The sequence below is a fragment of the Phalacrocorax carbo genome, chromosome 9, assembly GCF_963921805.1.
Source record: "Phalacrocorax carbo chromosome 9, bPhaCar2.1, whole genome shotgun sequence".
Taxonomy (NCBI): Eukaryota; Metazoa; Chordata; class Aves; order Suliformes; family Phalacrocoracidae; genus Phalacrocorax; species Phalacrocorax carbo.
In genome coordinates, this window is record NC_087521.1 from 30,211,463 (window position 1) to 30,233,630 (window position 22,168).

The 22,168-nt window shown below is 41.2% G+C and overlaps 1 protein-coding gene across 3 annotated transcripts in view; it reads right to left on the reverse strand.

Moving 5' to 3' along the window:
* BRF1 (BRF1 RNA polymerase III transcription initiation factor subunit) overlaps positions 1–22,168 on the reverse strand; it is a 175,629-nt gene that overhangs the window by 136,777 nt on the left and 16,684 nt on the right. The window contains exon 1 of one of the 3 annotated variants that reach the window (XM_064460932.1): positions 9,415–9,549. The exons of the other annotated variants lie outside the window; for them this stretch is intronic. The gene's annotated coding sequence lies outside the window, so the exon portion shown is untranslated. Of the gene's footprint in view, positions 1–9,414; positions 9,550–22,168 lie in introns of those variants that run through there. 3 annotated transcript variants of the gene reach the window in all.

Sequence of the window (22,168 nt, forward strand, 5' to 3'; positions counted from 1 at the left end):
TCAAGAGGAATCATACCTCTTTTTGGATCCCATAAAAGTCAGTAATGTCAAGCAGCTACAGCTATACATTATTCTCATCTGGCTTCTGCCTGCTCATCGGCAACCCTTCTCAGACTGACAGAGGCTGTAACACTGCTATTTCAAAGTAGTACTTCTCAGTATGAAGTTTCCAGGGAAATAACAGACAGTACACAGCCAGAGCTTAAATGAATTGTTATTGCAATACTAAACTGCATCATCAAAATCCAGGCATACAGACTTCCCCCCCTTTCCGCAATGTGCTGGAGGGGCCCTGGAAACTAGCACTACCTGAATTGGGCAATGGAGTCATGTTAACAGCACTAATCCTATTTTTGCAAAAAGGATTGTTATGGTAACAAACACTAGATACTATTAAAGGAAACATTTTGGATGGTTTTTGCTTGCGTATTCATTTCCAGAATTTGAATTACTTTACCGACTGAATTTTATGTGCAGATTTTATTCTGCATTTGGTTTTCCACTCCTTTTATTTTCTCCATTTGAAAAAGCTCCCCAAAAGAACTCCCAAAAAGAGGAAAAGAGCAGTTTTTATGTGTGGGCATCCTTGCATGCTTTGTCATATCTTCCAATTTCAGCAAGTCCCAGCTCAAAGCCTGAATGAATTTCCTGCTCTTTGCTCCATGCCAGGCTTCTATGTTATTTGTATCACAAATAAGTAAAACAAACAAACAAAGCCACAACAGGGAAAGTCCAGGAACATCAGTAGGGCTACTCTTACTAAGGCTGGTTCCAGAAGCCTAATCAAGGGCAGAGTCCCATGATCAAAGACAAGAAAACATTTAAAGCCCAAACAATGGGGGGAGGCAGGGAGGAAGCCGAGGCGATGGCTGCAGCGATCACACCGAGCATTTCCAGCAACACGCACAATACCATGAGTGAGAAGCAGCCTTATCTCTGCAAGCCCGTAATGAAAAAGGCCAATGAACAGTAAGAGTAGCAGCACAGTAGGGTATCACAGCAGTGCTGACCCAGCACAAAAACAACCTTAATTTTATTATGGATAGCTAGAAGTTATTTGCAGTAACACCTAATTGCCTATGAGGAAAGTGATGAACATGCTGGCCCCATTCCCATGCTCTGCCTAACTTCAGCCTAGCCCCAAATCCCCACTTCACCACTACCTAATTGTGGGTGTACCCTGTGTCCCCAGACCCCACGAGAACTCCGCAGTTCTTCCACGGGATGTGTCAGTCCCAGGGCTGAGCAACCTGGAGTCCGTGCACGCTCGGCCCACCTCCGACGGATGCACTCCCATGCCTGTGTCTCCTGCCAGACCTGCTTCAGGGACTGCCCAAGGGTACACTCTGTTCCTGTTATCTCAGCAGAGTAAAACAGTTCCTGGCCCTTTCCCTGTGATATTCCACCAGCTGTGCCAGCACAACTGTTTGTGGGGATGCACAGAAAACCAAACCAGTAAACTGATCCTTGTTAAAAATAACCTTGTGAAATAATAAAAAAACACCCAAACAATCAATTAATCCAGACCTATTTACTGAAGGATTGATGCCTCCACTTTATCTTCATAGGGCCAGAACCAGACTATCTCAGTGCAGAGACCTGTATTCAATTTCTCTGCCTGCTGACAACAATCCAAGCCATCCATTTTGCCTCCCTTGAGAGCACCCCAACTACCAGGTGCAGCTCCCCATCTCTCCTGGTAAAGCCCTTCCACTGCATGTCAAATGTTCATGCTTTCATTCAGCTAAAGAGAACTAGCATGCATCTTTAAGATTAATGGCTTAAAATTTCAGATAGTGGTCACTAGTCCAACCACTTCCTAAATATTTGATATTAAGCTACTTTTCTTTCACCTAGAAAATCTGCTGTTAACATCTCTTCCCAGCACTTAGCTGTACTTCTTTAAGTATTAATTCCCTCAGAATTGGTCCTTGTATTCCATTAATGCCAAAGCAGGCTTGGAAAGTTACTGCCCACGTAACTTCTCCCACCCCCTTCCTCAAGCGCTTTTCCCATTCCCCAATTATATGATACCACTCCCACATGGGCAGCCTCTTTGCATATACAGCAACTGGCCATTCGAGTTAATTTGCCTTGCCCACTGAAAACTTTGGCATCATAAGTGGTTCCTCTGACTTTTTGCACTCAGTTCCGGGAATTCTGCTTCCCTCACAGGTGGCACTTCTACTGCTGGCATTTCATTCCCATTATCCATCTAAATGCTACCACTGCTTCAGCAACAGACTAGAAGCCATATGGTTTATTCACAGGCTGTATCTAACCTATTGCTAATCTTGCCCCATCATCCTCAGACAGCAGCTTTCTTGCTTCTTAGCCTTTTTTTTTTTTTAATACATATAAAGAACTTTTTGCTCATAAAGTCCTTACTGAACTTCACTTCTGGTGTCAAGCTGGAAAACCACAGCCAATGACAATGTTTAAAAAAAAAAAACCCAAACCAAAACCGGAAAACCAACAAAACCCCAGTCTGCTGATTCACTAGCATCTGAAGGTATTGGCTGATGACTGTTTTAAAGTCAAGCTAAAGCCCTAGCTGTTGCTGTAGACAGCGTTCCCCCCCTCCAGCACGACATTTATGTGGCCGCATGCTGATACAGATGATAGAACTTGCTGAAAATCAGCCTGAACAACAAAAAGTTAAATTTTCACTTGAACCAGTTCCCTCATATAACTCAATAAGCAGCCTCCCAAGCCCTAACACCATCAGAATGTGGCTGGGGTGAGGAGGTAGGCTGTCAGCAGCAGCATACACATGGATCAACTTAAAGCAAATGTGAGACTGCAGCCTAAATGGGTCAAAGAGAAAAGTACACACTATCCCTCCGCTTCCTCCTGCTTCTCTGCTACTGCTCCCAGCCCTCGCTGCTCCTCTCATACACGTGAGCTTACACAAAACTCTGACTTATCACAGTTTAAACAAATGCTAACATGTTCATTAGTTATTTGTATATTTGAATGCTTCAGGTTTTAAGATTAATTTTAGAAGCAAGCAAATGCGGGCTTTCATATGCAAAAGTTTTGTCAACTGAATTTTGTATTCACATAAGATTTGCAGCTGTTTTAAAGTCAAAGCAGCTGGAAGTTTGCACTACCGGCAAGAACTGTGAGCACATCTATGATTAATGTAGCATAACCTTCACCTATCTGACATTAAGGGAATTAGAAAGAAAAATTTAAGATACCAAGAACTTTTAGGTAGTGGTAGCTTTTGAGCATGCAAGTTGCCTACTGAAAGCACCATCAGTTAGGCTTTGCTTTAATCTTCCTCTGTTTTGTTTGGACAGTGATTTTTTTTTAAATTACATTTTAAATGACAGTTATTCTTAGAGATTTTTCTTTATCTATATACATGTAAAGCTTTTTCCCCACACTTATCAATTACCAATTGTTACTCTTGTCACAACAAGAAATGAAATATTTCTGCTGTCACACAGCATTACTGCTGATCTAAGCACTACTTTCAGCCATCCAAAATCATTTCTACATCACTGCAAGAAAAAAAAAAAAAGATTTGCTCATGACATAATCTGACAGTTTTGAAAAGATCACTTTTTTTCAGTTTTAAAAACAGGTAATTCTAGCGTTAGAGAGATCAGAGTTTGTTTCATACCTGCAAAGCTATAAGCATTTAACTAACAAGCAACTGTCAATCTACAGATAGAAAAATTCAAGAATACAAAACAAGATAGAAAAAAAAAGCTCCGTTGCCTATTGGTAAGAGTTATCAAAATCTTTAAAACAAGACAAAAATGAAGACTAAACGCGAAAGGATCCATTGCCGCAATGGAAAACTTTGCAGATGTGAACAGCATATAAATCAGTGCAGTGTTATCTGCTCCCTGACAGCAAGTTCTAGTGCCTTCTGTGCAGATCAGGGCTTTTGCAAGGCAAAGAGTGAAAACTGACAGCAGCCATTTTTCAGAGTCTTGCAGACACCACGGAAGCAGGCAGGAGCACCGAGAGTCAAGGTGCTTCACATGGATGAGGAGAACGCAGGAGCTGAAGGTATCGCATCCCCTGGCCAGAACTGCCACTGAGGCCAAGGGGACAGGGACAAGAGCAGAAGTAACTGAGTTACCGCAGCTGAACAATTACCACGTCTCGGCTGCACTGCAGTGACTATTAGCTAAGGTCATGCATACTAAGATTGTTTTTAAAAAATTAAAAAAAATCCTGTTTAACCCACCTTCCTTGCTATAAAAGCCAGTCTAGCCTTTCCCTTTTCCTGCTAAGAGGCTCCTGCATATCTCTGTGAACCTTCCTTACTTTCCTTGACCACCTTTAATACTTACCTTTCATAACATGTCTGAGAATTTACTTGTCCTCAGACATGTGCAGAACAATTTCCCTCCCCCAGAGTTCAGCCCTGCTCCTCTGCATGCCAGTTGTTCTGTCAAAATAGAACTGTTAGTGGTAAGTTATTTCCATTCTTCATCATCTGACTGTGTAGGCAGGAAAGACCTTACTGACAGAGACTAATACCCACTCTGCTCTCAACCTGTACTTGACTTAAGATTGCTGCTGCTTCTTCAGAACTGAAAGAGGCCTGTAGGCCCAAAGCTACTTTTGGGTTCTGGTATTAGGTGGTTTTCTTCCCCTTTCCGCCTCTAATTCTACATGTAAAACTAACAAGAGGCACTCCGTCACCATCCAGACCTTACCCGATCATCAGTCACAGAAAATGTATGACACAGTAATTCCAAAAGTAAAAATTTCATAAATATCAACTAACCGGCAAATTTCTTAAATCATCTCCAAAAATGGAAATATTGTGAGAAGGCATCAAGGGAAAAAAGGAGGCAGAGAGAAGTAGTTGAGGGGCGTGAGGAAAAAGAGGCAGTTATTAAAGATATCAAAGGGATAAGAGATAAAACGATCTAAAAATGGAAGCAGAAGGAGAGAAGCAGCAAAATCAAGCTGGGAAAGGCACAGAGGCATTACAAAAGCAAGAAAGATTATATTAGGTTAATACTTATTTAAGGTATTCTTATATGAAGCTGGCAAGAGCAGTCAAATACTTCTTCCTTTATATGGAAGGGATAAGAAAACTGGCAGTTAGGTAAGAGAGCATCAATCTTTATCCAGGCTTCAGCTAAAGAATGAAATTCTGTCCTTAGTTTGTCCCTGGCAGCGGAGTCCATCAGCTACAGATAACGAGCAAGGAGTATGAATATGAGAGGGCTGCTCTCCTTTGCCATTACAAAAGGCCTATTTAGATCAGCGCTACAACCGCACCGGATGATTTTATCTGTGTACTGCCCATAGATGATGGAAGAAGTCACAGACAGCACTTCAGCCTCAACTTTGCATTTCCTTCCTTTTTAAACTAAAAATAAGTGAAGGTTACCACAAATCTCAGCTAAACAATGTAGTGAATCAGTGAAGCTATTTATCAAGCCAGTCTCTTGTGCTATCTACTTCGGCTTGGAGTTGAAAGGAGATTTATGTTTAAAGAGAGAACGCACATATTTCAGAAACAGCCTTATATTTCTTTAAACAATAACATTTGTGTAAGTCAGATGCACAGACTGTTCCAGTGAAGAATTAAAAGTACAACGCCATCTAGGTATTTCTAGAACCCCCTCAGAAAATATTTGGCATGTTTGAATAATATCTGTCTGTATGTATGTGATATCTTCCATTTATATGAAGCTACCCTTTGCATACAGGAAGACATCACCAACTTTTCTGGGAGAAGGGAAGTCTCGCTAGGCTTGGCTCTCCTCAGGAACCCTAATCACCCTAGAATTAGATAGAGAGCACAAGAGGGGGTAGAGAGTGAGTATTTAAAGACCAAGAAATTGAATTTAGAGCCTTCATCAAGTTACAAAACATGATTTGTTACGAGAAGAGCAGAAGATCACTAGATTTCTGGAAGATAATGGAAGTTTAAGGCATAAATTGATATAAGCATGAGTTTATGCCTAAGGACTAATAATGTCAAATTAAAGGAAAATGCAAGCACCATGCTAATGTGAACTTACAAGAAAACTCATTGGACCTCATAATAGCTTCCCAAGGGAACTGGTGGAAACCCCCACTGCTTGGAAAATACGAATCCAGGAAAAGCAAGACACAAGGAAAAAAAAGCATGATATGGAAAAAACCCATAGAAGAAAAGTGGGATAAGATAATTTCCTAGTTTGAAATAATTTCTTATGCTTTTGCAAAACTGTAAAGCTTAAGGGAGAGGCTGCTTTGCATGACAGAATCATTCTGTATTCTGGATGTACAGAACAGGGGAAAAAATCCCCCCACCCTTTCCTCCCCAAGTAGCCATCTCCGCTGACTCGGTACAACAGCCTTCCAGCCTGCTCGCCGTTTGGCAGCAAAACAATATAGACCCAGCATCAGACAGGCCAGCCTGACCCATACAGCAAAGATCCACCTACTCAAGTTCCCGCCTCTTGAATTTTTTTCTCATAATCACCACTCCATTCTAGTTTTCCTGAATTAAATATTGTATTAACAACATTTCAGGAGGAAAAAAAAAAAAAAAAAGGGAAACAAAAACCCACAAAAAAAAACCCACCACTTGTTCATGTAACAAAGTCTGAGAAATTTTGTCCATAATGAATATCTTCAGATACCAACTTCCTTTGCTTTTCTAGACAATCCACTCTCCTCCAGTGTGCCAGTCCTTAGTAGTAAAAGAAAATCTCATGTAAGCACGATTATATTTTTCTGTTCTTTACATGCTAAACCTCAAAGATCAATTACAACAGGGTTTTTTCTATGCAGTATGAGTCCAAGAAAGGATGTAAGATCATCCATTAAACATACATATCCAAGACTAGATGCATTATTAATTCATTTTCCCCTAGGTAATATGGCATAGTAAAAAATAGCTACCAGAGAACATACGGACTAAAGACTTAAACAGAAATCAGTGGATTTATGTGATGATTGCTATGCAGCAACCTAACAGATCTCATTAAAGGAGACATGGATTCTTCTCCCCTGATACTGTCACTGCTCCTACAGAGTAGATGCTGATGTTCAACACAAGGAAGAATACCTACCCCAGAAACAGTTCTTACACCAGTTGTGAGAATTATTTATCTGAATTTAATAATGTTTGACTCATTATAGGTCTCAACTTAATAGCATTCTTCTGATCAGTGACAGTGTTTGGAAAAGTATATATTTTTAAAATAAGTTGGCTATAAAACACTACCTGCCTCAGAGTTTCAATTAGGCAGATGCTGTAAACACCCAGATGAGTTTTTACTGTTTTCGTCTTTGACTTTGTAGAGCTGCAATCAAGGAAGATGCCCTAAGAAATCGCTTAGCATCAGCATCATCTTGAACCTAACTAACATACTGCTTTGGTAGAGTCCATAGAGTAAATTCTATTTACTGACCTCTTAAGATCCACAAGAATAAACAAACACTTCAATCAACTGCCTGCGTCAGACCTATTTATGCTACAAGCAGCTCCTCAGTGAAGGCCTCAGAAGTTCTACTGCTACATTAATCAGCCTCAAGGACCACGCTTTTCCTCTGCAAAACAATTATAATCTGGCCCGCCCTCCTTCCTACCTTTCGTATCTTACTCTAGAGCATTAGGAAATTCTGCCTAGGTTTGTGCAAGATGGCCTTACGTCCACATACCCATGGCCCTGGCAGCTACGCAACAGTACACACTGAAGTTAAGATTTCTGTACGGTCAAATGCCATCCTACTACATTATCATAGAACAAGTAGTATAGTGCCACTTTGTTTAATCCAGCTTTAATAATAATAAGCATTCAACTCCTATTGAAAGCCATGCTCCTATAGACGGGAAGCCGAACTTGGCAGAACCAAACATTTCTGGGGACCCCAAATCAATTGCGGTTTTAGCTTCTTGTAACTGTGCCTCTTATTTTGAGATCACAGCACTCAAACTTCAATAACATGTTGTTCCAAGTGGCTGTTGTTATGTTGTCTTCCTTTTATGCTTTCTACAGACTAAATAAGGACTAGATACACGACGTAAGGATCCTTCCTCTTAGCTTAATAGTGAGCAAGTGCATCTGGAGGAGACTGAAAACCACACACGACTGTGTTGAACCCCCGAGGCAGGTGGCAGTCCTTCACTTCTGCTGCAAGATGCAGAGGAGACAAACCACTCCAAAGTGCTCTGAAGAACTTGATTTGTTTCCACGTCACCCATTACACTCCCTTATGCTCATCTTTATCTTCTGCTGAAGTTTTCTTATTTGGCATTTAATATTCAGTGTCACTGTAATCCCACAACTTGACTTCCCTGGCACAAATCAATGTTTCTCAGAAACCCAAAACAACCCCAAAGCTTTTCTCCTCTGTGTCAAAGACCTTGATCAACATCAAGTTTCCTTTTCTTCTTAAAGCTGGTATCAAACACTGCAATCACCTCAGAATGAAAGCTGTTGTATACATCAGATCAAAAAAGTAAAGAGCAGTGTTAGGTGGAACAAAACTACCTGCACATACAGTAGGAAAACTGTCTAGTCAATGGCAAAAAGAGCACGTGAGCACCACTGTAATCATTCAAAAAGAACATCATTTCTACTCCCAGTTCTCCAGGATCTGAAATAGGGTGCAAATTACCCTTGAGGAGACCATCTGCCAGCAATGCATGGTAGACTCACCACCGACTAAGAACAGAAAGAGGCTGAAGTATGTGTATGATCCACAGGATGCCTAACAACTTTATTTGGACCACAGCTACAGACACCCATTTGCTCTCAGGAAAGAAGCTGGCAGCAAGAGTTAACTTTTAGTATAGGGCCAGCTGGAATAACACAGACCACTCAGACAACAAACGTCACCTCACAAGCACCCTGGATTTGTTCCAAAAATCACTTGAAAAGTGGTATTCTTTCTTGACACACTCAAGGACTGATTGATTCAGCTTGCACCAGAAGCAGTGCATTTTTTTTTTCTAGTGCGTGTTAGGAAGCATAGTTTCTAAATCTACTTTGAGATGATTTTGAATAATCTCAAGATACACATTTTCCCACAGTATCACTAAGCAAGCTTGTAAATTATTTTCCTTGTATTTAAGCTTAAAAACAAAGACTTCATGCAGCTAAAAATGTCAGATTTTTCCCCACCTCCCACAAGAAAGAAGCCTTTAGATAGATACTTTTTTTTTTTAATGTGGAAAGGGACTGTATTTGCAAAGATATTCAGCCACATTAGCACTGCTATGAAATCACTCAAAAGATTTTAGCTGACATTCAGTAATTTTATTTCTAGCTATTTCCCTGAACCCATAGAGCTTTCATAGCCAGGGAAGTAGGCAAACATAACACCTGCTTGCATTTGGCAAGCTTCATGGGGCTCAGAATCGTAAGGCAACCCCTCTAAAACCTCCCTCATTTACAGATGCCAATTTGCTGACAATAGGAAGATAGCTGTGCTCACCTGTGGAAGTGAGGATGAGTTTGGATTAGCAAATACTGAGGATTCATCTTACATTTAAAATGGAGGCTGGTAGTTAAAGAGGTGTGAGTGATAAAGTAAGAGTTATTACTGATTTGCTGCTTTTTCATGTAAAGTCTGCTTTCTTCTCTTCACAGCAAACCCAGGGTAAGAAGCAGGAGAGAACACACAAAAATCTCAGTCTGAAGACTAGGCACAGCTGGAGCTGTACTTTTCATAACTTTTATTTTGTAAGAGCATTTTCCTAATCTTTTAGTGATTAGAAGAAATCTTTCTTCTTTTACAACAAATCAGGTAAAATATCAGAGGATGAAGTTACCAGGGATAGTTGAAAGGGGAAATCCAAACACCCCCCATCCACACCACCACCACCACTTGCACCAGCTCCCAATGCTCTTCTGATTTTGGGCTGAGCCACAAACCAAGGAAAAAAGAAAAAGCAGTCAGCTTTCTACAGGCATCAGCCAGAGCAAGGAACAAAAGTAAGACAAGCATTGGCAAGAGGTACAGCAGCAAGTCTTGAGAGCGGTTCATCAGTAACATGCAACTCCTCTGACTTGTCTAAGATGCTACAAAGAGTTTGGAAGCAGAAGTTTACAGCTGTCTGTGTACTCCCTCAAAACATGCAGTATACATATTCCATGAGTAAAGACGTCAATCTCCTGACCTGATTTAGAAAGCTTCTTTTCCCATGTAAAAGGATTTCTGTGCATCTGTATAAGCTTGCATGTATATGTACACATGCCCAAAGGGACCTGCAAAACCCTGAAAATAAGTACCAGGATGACTACTAGCAATGGTCACCCGTGCTACCCCAATGACAGCGTGGCTGCAGACTCTGCAGCGTTTGTATCTCCCTTTTAGGCAAGGTATTGGGGTGCTTTCTAAAAAGGAAGAACATCGAAGGTGGCTGTGTCTTACACATCAATTTTGCAAACACAGGAAATTAGCGGGTTTGGTATATTTTATACTGCTATAAAAAAAAAAACAACAAACAACCTCAGACCAGAAGCCTCTTTGCATTGAAAATGCAGGAATCCTCTGGACAGACTTTGAACAGCTAAGCAGTCATTTACCTTTTCACTTAATTTATGCTGTGTTTGTTTGGGACAGCTTTGTTATAACAGCGTGAAGGCTTAAAATCTAGGTGATTAAAACCAGACTTCTAGGTACATATTTGGGATCCCAAACAATAACACCAAGCGAGCACAGCTCCCACTGACATCCAGAGTAGGTCTAAACAGCATAGCTCAAAAACAGGCTTAAGGATGCTGAGCCCAGCTCCTTGCCACACTGCTGGCAGTCCTCACCTACTCTGGCACCTGGGTTCGAGAAGACCATGCTGTATTTCTGTTTCTACGTTTAAGTGTCATTTGCTTATAATTTCTATTAGAAAACAAAGTTTAAAAAATCACTATGAAGGAAACTAATTTTTCAAATGTCACATTCTCAACTTAGGAGGTTATGTCTAAAACAATAGCAATAATAATGCCTTCAGGAGAGGTATGCATTTGATAACTCTACGCCCCTCCCACAATTACTTAAACTTCCTTCATTTCTGCCTACATGGTTGGCAGTACTTCGGCTTAGTCTAAGCAGACTAGTACTTACCTATCTTTATTGTCCAAAATGATTAAATTTTTTGGAGTACAAGGGGGGGAGGAATCTTTATCTAAAGAAATAGTTTGCAACTTTAAACTCATGATTTCCCATTCCACCATTTATCCGTAAATAGCCAGTTCCACAAAGCCTTAGGGAAAAAAAAAAGCAACTTTCTTTACAACTCTAGTAGCTGTAGAGGGAAAAAACCACTTTCTTTTATATGTATTATTTAAAGTTTTTTCTAAAGAAGCAGAAGAGCATTACATTTATTGAAGACATTAAAAAGAAGCTGTGTATTAGAAGCCTGGATATTTTTTTGGTGAAAAGCCTCCTTCCAGAGCAGGCTGGAGTTCTTGCCCTTCAAAACTCACAAGGTTAAATTAAGTGGCATTCCAGAAGTAGGTTATGTTCAGCTTACAAGGAGACATCACTCTTCTGCCTTCCACCTTTGATATAAAACATGCAGTACCTGCTCGTTATCCTCCTTCATTACTTGATGCAAGCCCTCATAAAATCATCACCCAGGAAAGAATCACACAGACTACAGCCCAGATACGGTCCCACACACCCCGCATCCAACCTCCTAAGTTGTCCCATATACCTTTTTTATATCAGAAATTATCATAAACTCTGTGTGGGAAATTCTACTCTGAGCAGCTAGCAGAAGAGCAAACCCAAAATTTTCAGGAAAGCTGTATTTTAAAGACATGAGTAAAGAAAGAAAATCTCTTTCCCACCACTCCTCCCATGAAATTACAGTTGAATAACTATGACAATGGCAGAATTTAACTTTTTTTGAAAAAGTGTTTTAAGCAGTGTGTAACAGCACCATCTGGTGATCGCAGCTCTACAGTATTTTTAAGACATCCACTAAGGCATAGTAATCAGCATAGAACATATTTTAATTCTGGTTGTGTATAATTTGGCATTTTTTCAATTTAAAAAAGTACATGCAATTTGTACCAGTCAATAGTATAGTTTTGTGATTCTGTTAAAAAACTAATCAGACTCCTCAGAGCTAGCATCAGCCGACTTCTATCAGTAAGTAGCAAAAGCTCTTGACATAGCAAGAGCCAGTTTAGTAAAACTCAGAATTGCTTCAAAGGTTTTAACATACTAGGTTAATGAACTCTTTGCTTAAAGGTTTGGTTTACAGTTCATACAGACGGAAAGGCGACCTCAGAATTAGAAAGTCACACCTAGGTTATTAAAATCACTTGAAAAAAATCAAACTGGATGTTACGTATGCAGTATATTCTGACCTGATTAATATAGAAACAGAATTAGCATTTTGGTCCTGATAAATTAAGAATTTTACTGCTGTTCCAGTGAAGTATCACAGAATATCTAATATCCATTGCTGGAAAAATCCTTAGGGATCCTGAAATGAAGAAGTACTCCCTAAAGACGTCACGAGCAACAAGAATTCTGTTAAGAGTTGAGCATTTCTTCTTCATCACTCCTTTTTAAGTTGTGACTAAATTAGCAGTCTGCGCACTCCAGGGTGTATGCTGGGAAGAGGGAGGGGGAGAAAACGGAAGATATCAAGGCCTGAGGCACTTCAAGCGGAGAGCATCCATCTGCTAGCAGCAGTCAATGAACAGAACATTTCCCACTCATATTAAGTCATGCCAAAAGAACAGAAGACACCTTCCTTCACTCTGACTGTGCAGGACTGAACATAACAGGACAGTGGGTTATAAATATCTGTTTAAAAAAAATTTAAAAAATAAAATGAGAGAGAAGCTCACAGTGCAGTCCTGTGTTCAACCTCTCCTTCTGCAAAGCTGGTTTAAGAGGCGCCTGCTCATCTCTATGGCATCCATTCCCTCCTCCACTCTGTGGTGGCATGTGGAGGAGTGAAACGATCAAAGGGAAATAAAAAAAAAAAGGCTGGTTCTTTTTGTTTTTTAATTTTGCTGCAAAACCCAGATCTTTTCACTGTTCCAGTAAACAGATGCATTGCCCAAGCTAAGGCCCAGCATATTTGGATGAGGGAAATGGAAAAGGGCAGCCAAGGGATGGGAAAGGCTGGGATCAAACTGGCTTTGCTGTTAGAGATGCTTATCATGGAACTGGACTTCTGTGCTCTACAAGACAAAGACCTCTGATGGCATTACCACTCAGAGGAGTTCCTGACCCTTTACACAACATCTCATTCCCACCCATACACCACAGCACGTTAGCTCCCTGGGTGACGCAACTACCTACCGGGAGCGCAGCGAATCCCAGCACAGCAATCAGCCAGGTTAAAAATAACTTGCATGTGTTCAGAGTTGTTCTGGTTCAGGCTTGGACCAGGGTTTGTTTTTGAGCTTTTCATTGGTTTCTCCTTTTGAGCAAGGGATTGACAAAGGTTAGTCTGCTAATAAATTTGCTGGTGTGGCTGTATTGGACACAGGACCCTCCCACTGAACACGCATTTCATACCTGGTACAGAACCCTGTAGTTCCTATTCATTTTTACTAAATACCTATATTTACATTTACGTCTTCCACCAGTGTACTGTATTTGCCTGAGAAAGGCTGATATAGCAATGGCATTGAGCAGGAGCCAAAGTCTTCGCCTCAGTGACTTCTGAATAGCATATGCAACAGCAGTGCTCATCCATCTGGGAGGACACATCACACAAGGCCAATCAAAGCTACACATGCACTTCTGCAGAAGGAATGAGGTGACAATGTTGTAGAGAAGCATCACCATGTGCACTGCTCTGACACTGCTCTCTCAGCCACTGCTGGATGCCTATGACAGATACTGTTCCAGATGTGCCTGGGCAGGTGTTGTTACAGCCCTACAACTAGAATACAACATGCCTGCGCATCCTTTCACAGACACACTTGAGCTGATGCCACCTGTATCCCACACCAACAGACACATGCTGGTTCTTCCAAGAGCATCAGCCACGATGAGATGAACGTAGCTTGGGATCACAGCTGTGTCCAGCTGCAAAGTGCAGGTGAAATGAGTACAACCACGTCTTCAAGAACACAAGTAAATAAGTCATAGTCTTCCTTTTAAAAACAGTGTCCACAGGCACTGAATTTTTTTCCTATTATTTGTTAATTCTATAGAGGGTCCAGAAGTTTAATGTTCTGGCCATTATTTAAGTCATCCTCCAAGAAAACTGCAATAGCTCCACCAGCAAATCACACGTGCAGACCCTTAGACTTAGGGAATGCTTCCCTGCACTGTCACATCCCCAGCTCCCCAATTTATTTCATAGAGCAAAACAAGAATGCACTTCCAACACATGAAAAAGGAACTAGGCATTATCAGAGAACACAGCATTAAAAGCAACAGCATCATTCTCTCCCTCAGGTTTTGAGCCATAGTGCCTTAAAATGACACAAACTTCAAAACTCATGTTTGAATGTTTAAAGGACAATCGTATGCAATATAAGTGGAATCCATCTTTTCCATTATCAAAAAAAAAGAGAGCAGCAGCTACATGGAACTTAAACCAAAGCTATGTTACCTAAAGTATATTTAAAGTTTGTCTAACAACTTTTCAAAGCCAAATAATTTAATTCAGAAGCTTGTTAGAAGAGGCAGATTACTAGCACAGAATGTAAGACATTAGAGGGGGAGGAAGGAAGAAAGAGGCAGTTGCCCATTTTCTGCCACACTGTACAGGAAAGGAGATAGACCTATCAATATCCAAGTTCATCTCCTTGTGAATGGTACTATAAAAAGCGAATGCTTTAAAAAACATTAGCCCACTAGGTAAACTCTCTTTAAGTATAGGATTGCTCTCAAGAGAAATGACAGGTTCCAATTACCTACACAAGGCTGTAGGGAAAAAAAAATCTGTCAGTGAATTCCCCAAGTGTGATATATATTGTCCTACTCTATGTCACACAGAAATTGTCAAAGTTAACAGGGAGAAATTTTAAGATACAAGAGGCCAGAACTTTAATATGCAAGTAAGAAACTTCAGAAGTATGTGGAATTTTAGAAGGCATTTCTTCTTTTGTCAAAATGAACTAGTGAATTGTGCTTCCCTGGCAAAACAGTTTTCTTGCCCACAGCCAACTAATAAACTAAGAGACAGAGCAGAGACAGGAGAGGAGACAGAGCAGAGGAATCATGAAAGACGCCTTTAACTCCAGACTCAAACAGGCCTATTCAAAGCAGCCAAACATGCAAATATTTTTTGTTATTAGTTAAGACAACAGAAGTCATCCATTAATTTGTTTAAGATTTCAATTTTTTCTTTATTTTTTAAGCTTCACGGACAATCTTGAAAATTAAAAGTACCAGAGATTGTCCTGAGTCCACATACAGACTGAACCAACACCTCAAAGGAATTTCAGAATTACCTTTTCTAATTTTTCCTCTTTTCTGGCTAAGCAAACACAGGAAGAGAGGAAGGAAAACCAATAAAGCTTGACTCACCTATTTCAACCAGGTGGGATACTGGGCTCAAAGCTTTAAGATGTCCATCAGTCTCCTTGCAAAATCCTACCTTTGCATTACCTCCGGCAGGTCCTCTACTCTTTAAAGTATCCCAGATGCTTTTCATTAGAAATATAAGAGATCTCATTAAAGGAGACATGGATTCTTCTCCCCTGATACTGTCACTGTAAGGCCAAGCAGCACATTGGAAGCATCTCAAACAGGTACTTTATTCATCATTCCCTTTCAAAACACAAAGATGGCCATGGCTTAAGACAATAAAAATTTTCAAATCTGAACTCAAGTAGGAACTAATTAATCAATGCATAACCAAAAGGTTGTCCCAGATCAGCTGATGAACTTGACTGGTCTTGTAACAAAGATAACTGGAGATCATGAAGCACAGGGTTTCATCAACCATCCGAGAAAAATTAGATTCTCAATGTGCTGAAGGAGAAGCCACAGTAGCAGAAGGATCCCAGCTTCCTCAGATGCCTCTGAATCAAATTCCATGAGTCCCTAAGAGTAACAGGGAAACAGGCAAGGGAATACATTATTTTGCTGCTTTTATCCAAATTCTTAGAATAACTTATCCTGGCTAAAGAGTGGGTTTTCCACCTCTGAGGTGTTTTTGTTTGTTCTTCTTAAGTGGTTTGTCTGTTTCTTCAAGTCTTGGCTGAGTAGTGAAGCTGCCTGCGAACTCTGAAAGGTGAAGTTCCAAGAAAGGTGTGTAAGTTATTGAGATACCCTGAAGGTCAGCATCAGGGACTCCACCATCTGAGCTGTGGCTTACGCTTCTGTGACTTACCAGAGCCTACTTCAAAGCAGAGGGCCAGGAAAGCCCATACCTACTGACACTCATGCAAGCCTCAGAAGCCCAGAGATCCAGCAAGCTGGAACACAAACAGCCTAGTAACACCAGAAAAGTTCCCTGTTGAACTGCTATGTGATAAGTAACAGTGACCACAAATGTGAAAGGGCAAACAGGTTGGGTAAATACATTTCTTATAAAATTATTTGATGAAGAAGTTAAGGTACCAAAGATTTAACATCCCAGGTCACAACTTTTCTGCTTTCCTGGCTCTGGAGCATGTTCTGATCACAGAGGAAGAGTAATGGAAGTCAAGAGACACTTGTGCAAGAAATAAATACATCTGTGTTATGGCTAGGACACATCCATGTTTAGCTGCCGAGGATGGATCTACAAGACAGCAGGAAGGAAAGCTGTGAGTTGCCTCAAAAGGAGGAAGCTTGAACTTGTTAACGTGCAAAAGGGTAGAACAGTAGGATGCAATTCAGAAGTTCAGTTTTGGCCATGTTAAGTCTGTGTCAACAAGGAGATACACAAACACAGACATGAAAGCATAGGACTTATCACCCTTATCTTCAGAGATGAGCATCTGAGTTCAGTCAATCTAGACGTCCTTTCAGTGACTGAAGAGAAACAGACACTTGAAAGAATGAGTCATTTGTCTTCCCTTAGGATTAAATTAATCACACCCTAAATCTGTCTGCCTCTATGCAGAGACCCTGAAAGGAGTTCAGGATGGCGAGCTCACAGACATCTAAGCTTTGTCAGCTGAATACACAGCTCAAGCCATGATATGGGACTAGATGGAAGAGGTATGTTGAGAATAAAGAAGTTTACCAAAGGAAAAGGTTGCACTTGACACAACAACAACAAATAAAACAAACCAAAACACATCCACATAAAAACACGTAATATCATCCCCAAATGAAAAGGGGAAAATGCCCCTTATCCTCCTTCAAAGAGGAATAGAGAAACACATGAAATGGAAAGATGAAGGAAATGAATGAGACAGAAGTTGTTACTGATAACAAAGGACTCATAAGGCACAAGGCAGTAGACAGATGAAAGAGGGTAAAACTGAAGCAATGATCTGGCTAGAAAAGGAAGTCTTTCAAGGACTTACTGAGTAAAGAAATTTAGGAGGATACAAGACAAACCCAGGAAAGGAGAACTTTAAGCAATGACTAGTTTAAAAGACAACAAGAGAAAACAGTGAGGTACTAACTGAAGGTAGATATGGGAGGATTAGGATTAGCTTCTACCCAAACAGAAAAGAAGGCAAGAAGGACAAGAAAATGCCAGAGAGACTAGACTAGAAGTTTCATTATTGAAATGGAAACCAGAGACAGGAGTTGATACAGGAGGAAGAGTCAAAGAAAAGACTGCATCCAGCAAAGGAAACAATCTAGAAGAATTTGAAGTCTATGCACAGGTGCAAAACTACAAGTTCACTGCGGGGTAACAGATACATGGAAGAACAGTTCACATGACTGGAGTCATGAGATGGATGGTTACAGATCCACAAGAAGGACAGAGAGGGAACACATTTTACACAAAGGACAGTTTGAATGGGTGAAGCTCTGCTGAAAAACAAGTAACAGGCCAATAAAGAGTTAATGGGGCTGGACGAGAGGCAAGGTCAAAGGAGACAGTGTCAAGAGCACCTGCTATAGACCACCTGATCTTGAAGATGAAGCATCCTTTAGACAACAGGAAGATGTCCTGGTTCTCATGGTGAACCGTAACTGCTCCAAGCATCTGCCAGAAGGGAATAATAGTGGGGCATACACAATTCAGTGGACTTCTAGAGTGTGTCAGGAACACGTCAAGTAGGAGAAGCACTGTGATATACCTATCATTCTCTAGAAAGGCAAAAGTGGCGGAGAATGAAAAATTTGGTGGCAGGCTTGGTTACAGCAACCCCGAAATCAAAAAGTTTAAGATCTTGAGGGATGCGAGGAAGACTGGTAGCACAGTGACAACCCTGGATTTCAGAGGGCAGGCTTCAGTTTGTTCAGAGAAGTGGTAAAGCAGGACCCCCCCGCAGTACTGCCATGAAGGACAAAGTGCCCAGGAGGATTGGTCAGTCTTCAAGTACAATTTCTCCATAGCACAAGGACACTCCATACTGATGTGCAGGAGGCTGAGCAGGCAGGGCGTGTGGCAGCTCGTGAGACTCTGGTCTACCATGGCAATATCTGCCCTCAGGTCTCATAGATCTCTTTACATGAGTTTGGAGGAAATGAAGCATTATCCATGGTAAAGAAATACTGAACAAGGACTCAGTTAAGCAAAATCTACATGCACAGGTCAATTGGACTGGATGAGATTCATGTGAGGATGCTAAGGGAGCTGGGAAAGAGAGGCATCTCTGCCACCTTTAAGAAGTTGCAGGAATCAGGGGAGGTTCTCTATGTCTAGAAGTCAGCAAGTGTCAGGCTTTTCTTCAAGAGAGGGAAGTAGGACACCAGAGGTGAGTCAGCCTCCCCTCAGCCTGCTAGAAGGCTATGGAACAAATCTACCTGAAAACCATTTCCAGACACACAGAAGGTAAGAATGCTACTGGGAACAGCCAGGACAGATTTAATGAAGGCAGATTGGACATAACTGCAATAAAAGCCACACAGCAGTTAAGGTAAACAGTAACCACTGCTCTTCCCTCATTGGATTTCACCATTTCCCCTTAGTACCCAGGCAGCCAAATTGAAGAGATACAGACTAGACAGGTGAACTCCAAGTTGGGTGAAAAACTAGCCAGTTTAAAGGGTAGTGGTCAGCACTTTAACCATCACACTCACAAGCAGGATTGATGCTGAGGTCAATACTGTTTAATGCCTTCATTAACAACATGGACAATGGGACAGGAGGCTCCCTTTGCCAGCCTGTGGACATCTCCTCATTGGGGCAGTGGTCAATACACAGATGGGCAAAGCTGCTACTCAGCAGAAATGCTGCAGAAATGAGCTGACAGAAACCTCATGAAGTTCAACAAGGCAAATGGGACACAAGAACTGCAGGGCAACAGTACAGGCTGGGGATTGTTTGGCTATGGGAGTAGCTTTGCGGAAAAGGATCTATATTCCTCATGGACAAAAAGATGAACATGACTCAGCAGCACACAATTGCAGTGATGAAGGCTAACTGCATCCTGGACCTGCATTGTTAAGACTATAGCCAGCAGGTGAAGAGAAGTGATCATCATCATCTGTTCAGCACTTGTGAGACTATATTTAGAGTACTTTGCCCAGTTCAGGGCTCCTCTGCACAAGAAAAGGCATTGACATATTGGAGCAAGTCCAGTAGAGAGCCACTGAGATGATGAGGAGACTGAAGCACATGGCATAAGGATGAGCACTGAATTTCTTCAGTCTTAAGAAGAGAAAGCTAAGGGGGAGATCTCATGGTGTCTTCAGCTACTCAGTGGGAGGTTATAAGGCAGATGGAGTCAGAATTTTCAGAGATTCTCACATTTCGTCAAAATAAGTTCTGACTAGATACAAGGGAAAAAAAAATGTTCACAGTGAGGGTGGTCAAGCATTAGAGAACAGGTTATCCAGGGAGACAGGTTATCCAGGGAGACTATCATATCCATCCTTGGGGATACCCAAAGCTCAGCTGCATTAGGCCCTGAGCAGATTAAATGCAACTTCAAAGCCACCACACTTTGCCTGGGGACCTCTGGAAGTCCCCCCAACTTTAAATTATTCTAGGGTTCTACTATCCTCTCCTCCCTTGCTGTTTTCATCTTATGAAATAAATATGTGTCCTCTGTTCCTCTTCTCTGGATACTGCTGTGCTTCACACACATAATATATTTTCCCGGTCTAATTCACACTATATAGTTCTGGCAGGAAGTAAAGCCCTCCATAATCACTTGTAATAAACCAGCTATGAAATTAGTGATGACAATGAAGGTTAAAGAATTAACAAATAGTTTAAATGTAAACAGTTAGAAATGCACTAGAGAACATCTTTAGAAATGCCTTCCCATTTAGAATTAAAATACTGTTAGCTATGTTTCGGTATTTGAGAAGGCTGAGGGAAGACACACATTCATTTAAAGAAATTATTAAAAACATAGCACAACAGTTCAGAAATTGGATTAAGCTAGATGCAGCTGCAATCTTCAAACTTAGTTTAAACCAAATTTGAATATCTGCAACTGAAGTTTTCAAGTCAATCATGCCATTGACCTTCCTTCCCCTCTCCCTTTTCTTTTTGGCCACTGAAGACTATTGAAAGCATCAGAGCTCCATGTCAAGAACAACTCCCTTGTAACTATGACTCTGACATGGATATAAGTGAGAGCAGATTGTCTGCAAGGAAACAAGAATAAACCGGCTATTTAGAGGGATTATGTAATGCAGCGCAGAGCTGTAAAATGAGATTTAAAGAGACAGAACTCTCCATTTCAGCCCTGTAAATAACCATAAAAGTTGGGCAATACCATAGCCATTTGAAGAAAGCTCAGACAGCAGAGGGAAAAGTCTTGTCAAAGGGTCCCCCCTCTGAGCTAGTATTTTATTCATAACTCTTCTTTCTCACAAAAAACAGTACTGTGGCTATTTTGTCACATCCTTTAAAACAAAGTTGAAACACCTCTTCACATTATCTCACAGATGCACAAGTTTTTACTACGAAAAAAGAGCTCTGTATGAGCAGATACAAACCACTCTGTGGACCTGAGCTTGTTGAACTCGTGGAGCTTAGCGTGCTCAATTAGCACAGTACCTCACAGTGAAAAATGATGAACAAATACAACAGTATTAGGTCTTTCCTGCATAAATATTTTAACATGTGTAAACAAGACTCCAGTTCTTATATGCAGCCAATTCCCAAACACCCACAAACATCAGCTGGTTCAGCAAAGCAAGGCAGAGACTATGAACTGCCATGCACCACCACATTATAAATAGCAAGGAAACATAAAGGCATGTGTGATAAGGGGGACTACTTCTGTGTATTAGGCATTCTTACACAAACCTAGAAACTATTAAACCTTCAGTGTTTGCCCACAGCTTTGTTTAGAGCATACATACACACACACGTGTGCACACACATAACACACCAACGCAAAAAATAATTATTTTGTAGAACAGCCCAGAACTGTTGAAGCAGCTGTTGGGAGATTTTACTTCTGCACTGTAGGGGGGGTGGTGGTGGGGGGTGAATTCTAAAATTACCTTAGGTGTTCTAATGAAACCCCATTTTTCATTTAATTCTAAACATCCTTTAATTACAAGCCTCAAAAAAACAGAAGCAGCCAACCCCAGCTGCTTTGCTAGTCATTAAATAAAAGACAGTGAGCCCAGATCACCTCCCTTTCACCTCCCCTGAACAGACAGACATTACAGCAAGGAAGAATTTGGCCCAAACTACAGGCAGAGAGGGAAGGGAAAGCAGGGGGAGGTTGTTGTTTTTAAAAAACAGCAAGTGCCTGCGCCGTTGTTGGACTTTTCTCCGCATCATGTCAAGCCTGCAGGTTGCTGGCAAGCAGACCAGGCACAGTGTGAGACCTGCCAGCGCTCTCAGACCACACACGCGCGCGCTCTCAGCTGTTCTCGGATACACTGGGGATGGCCTCAGGAGAAATCTGGGCTCCGCCGCCCATCTCTGCTTTCCAGAGTCTGTTCTTCCCTTCGGCAATAGCCTGTACAGAGCACCATATAGGAGAAAATCATGTGCTTACACTACTGAAGATACCATGCAGCCTTGACGTAAGAGCCGTCAGCGAGTTGCAGGAATAGGCCTCCTGAAGCATGTTCACAAGCTGTGCTGCACCAACATCCCAACGGGAGATAATTTCAGCAGTTCATTTGCAACTCGGTTAACTTTGGAAATGCAAACGTAGTAGTACCAGCAAATAAATAAGTAAGTAGCTCAGCATTTTTTCTCATCAGACAGCATAGCGCTCCAAGGATAACT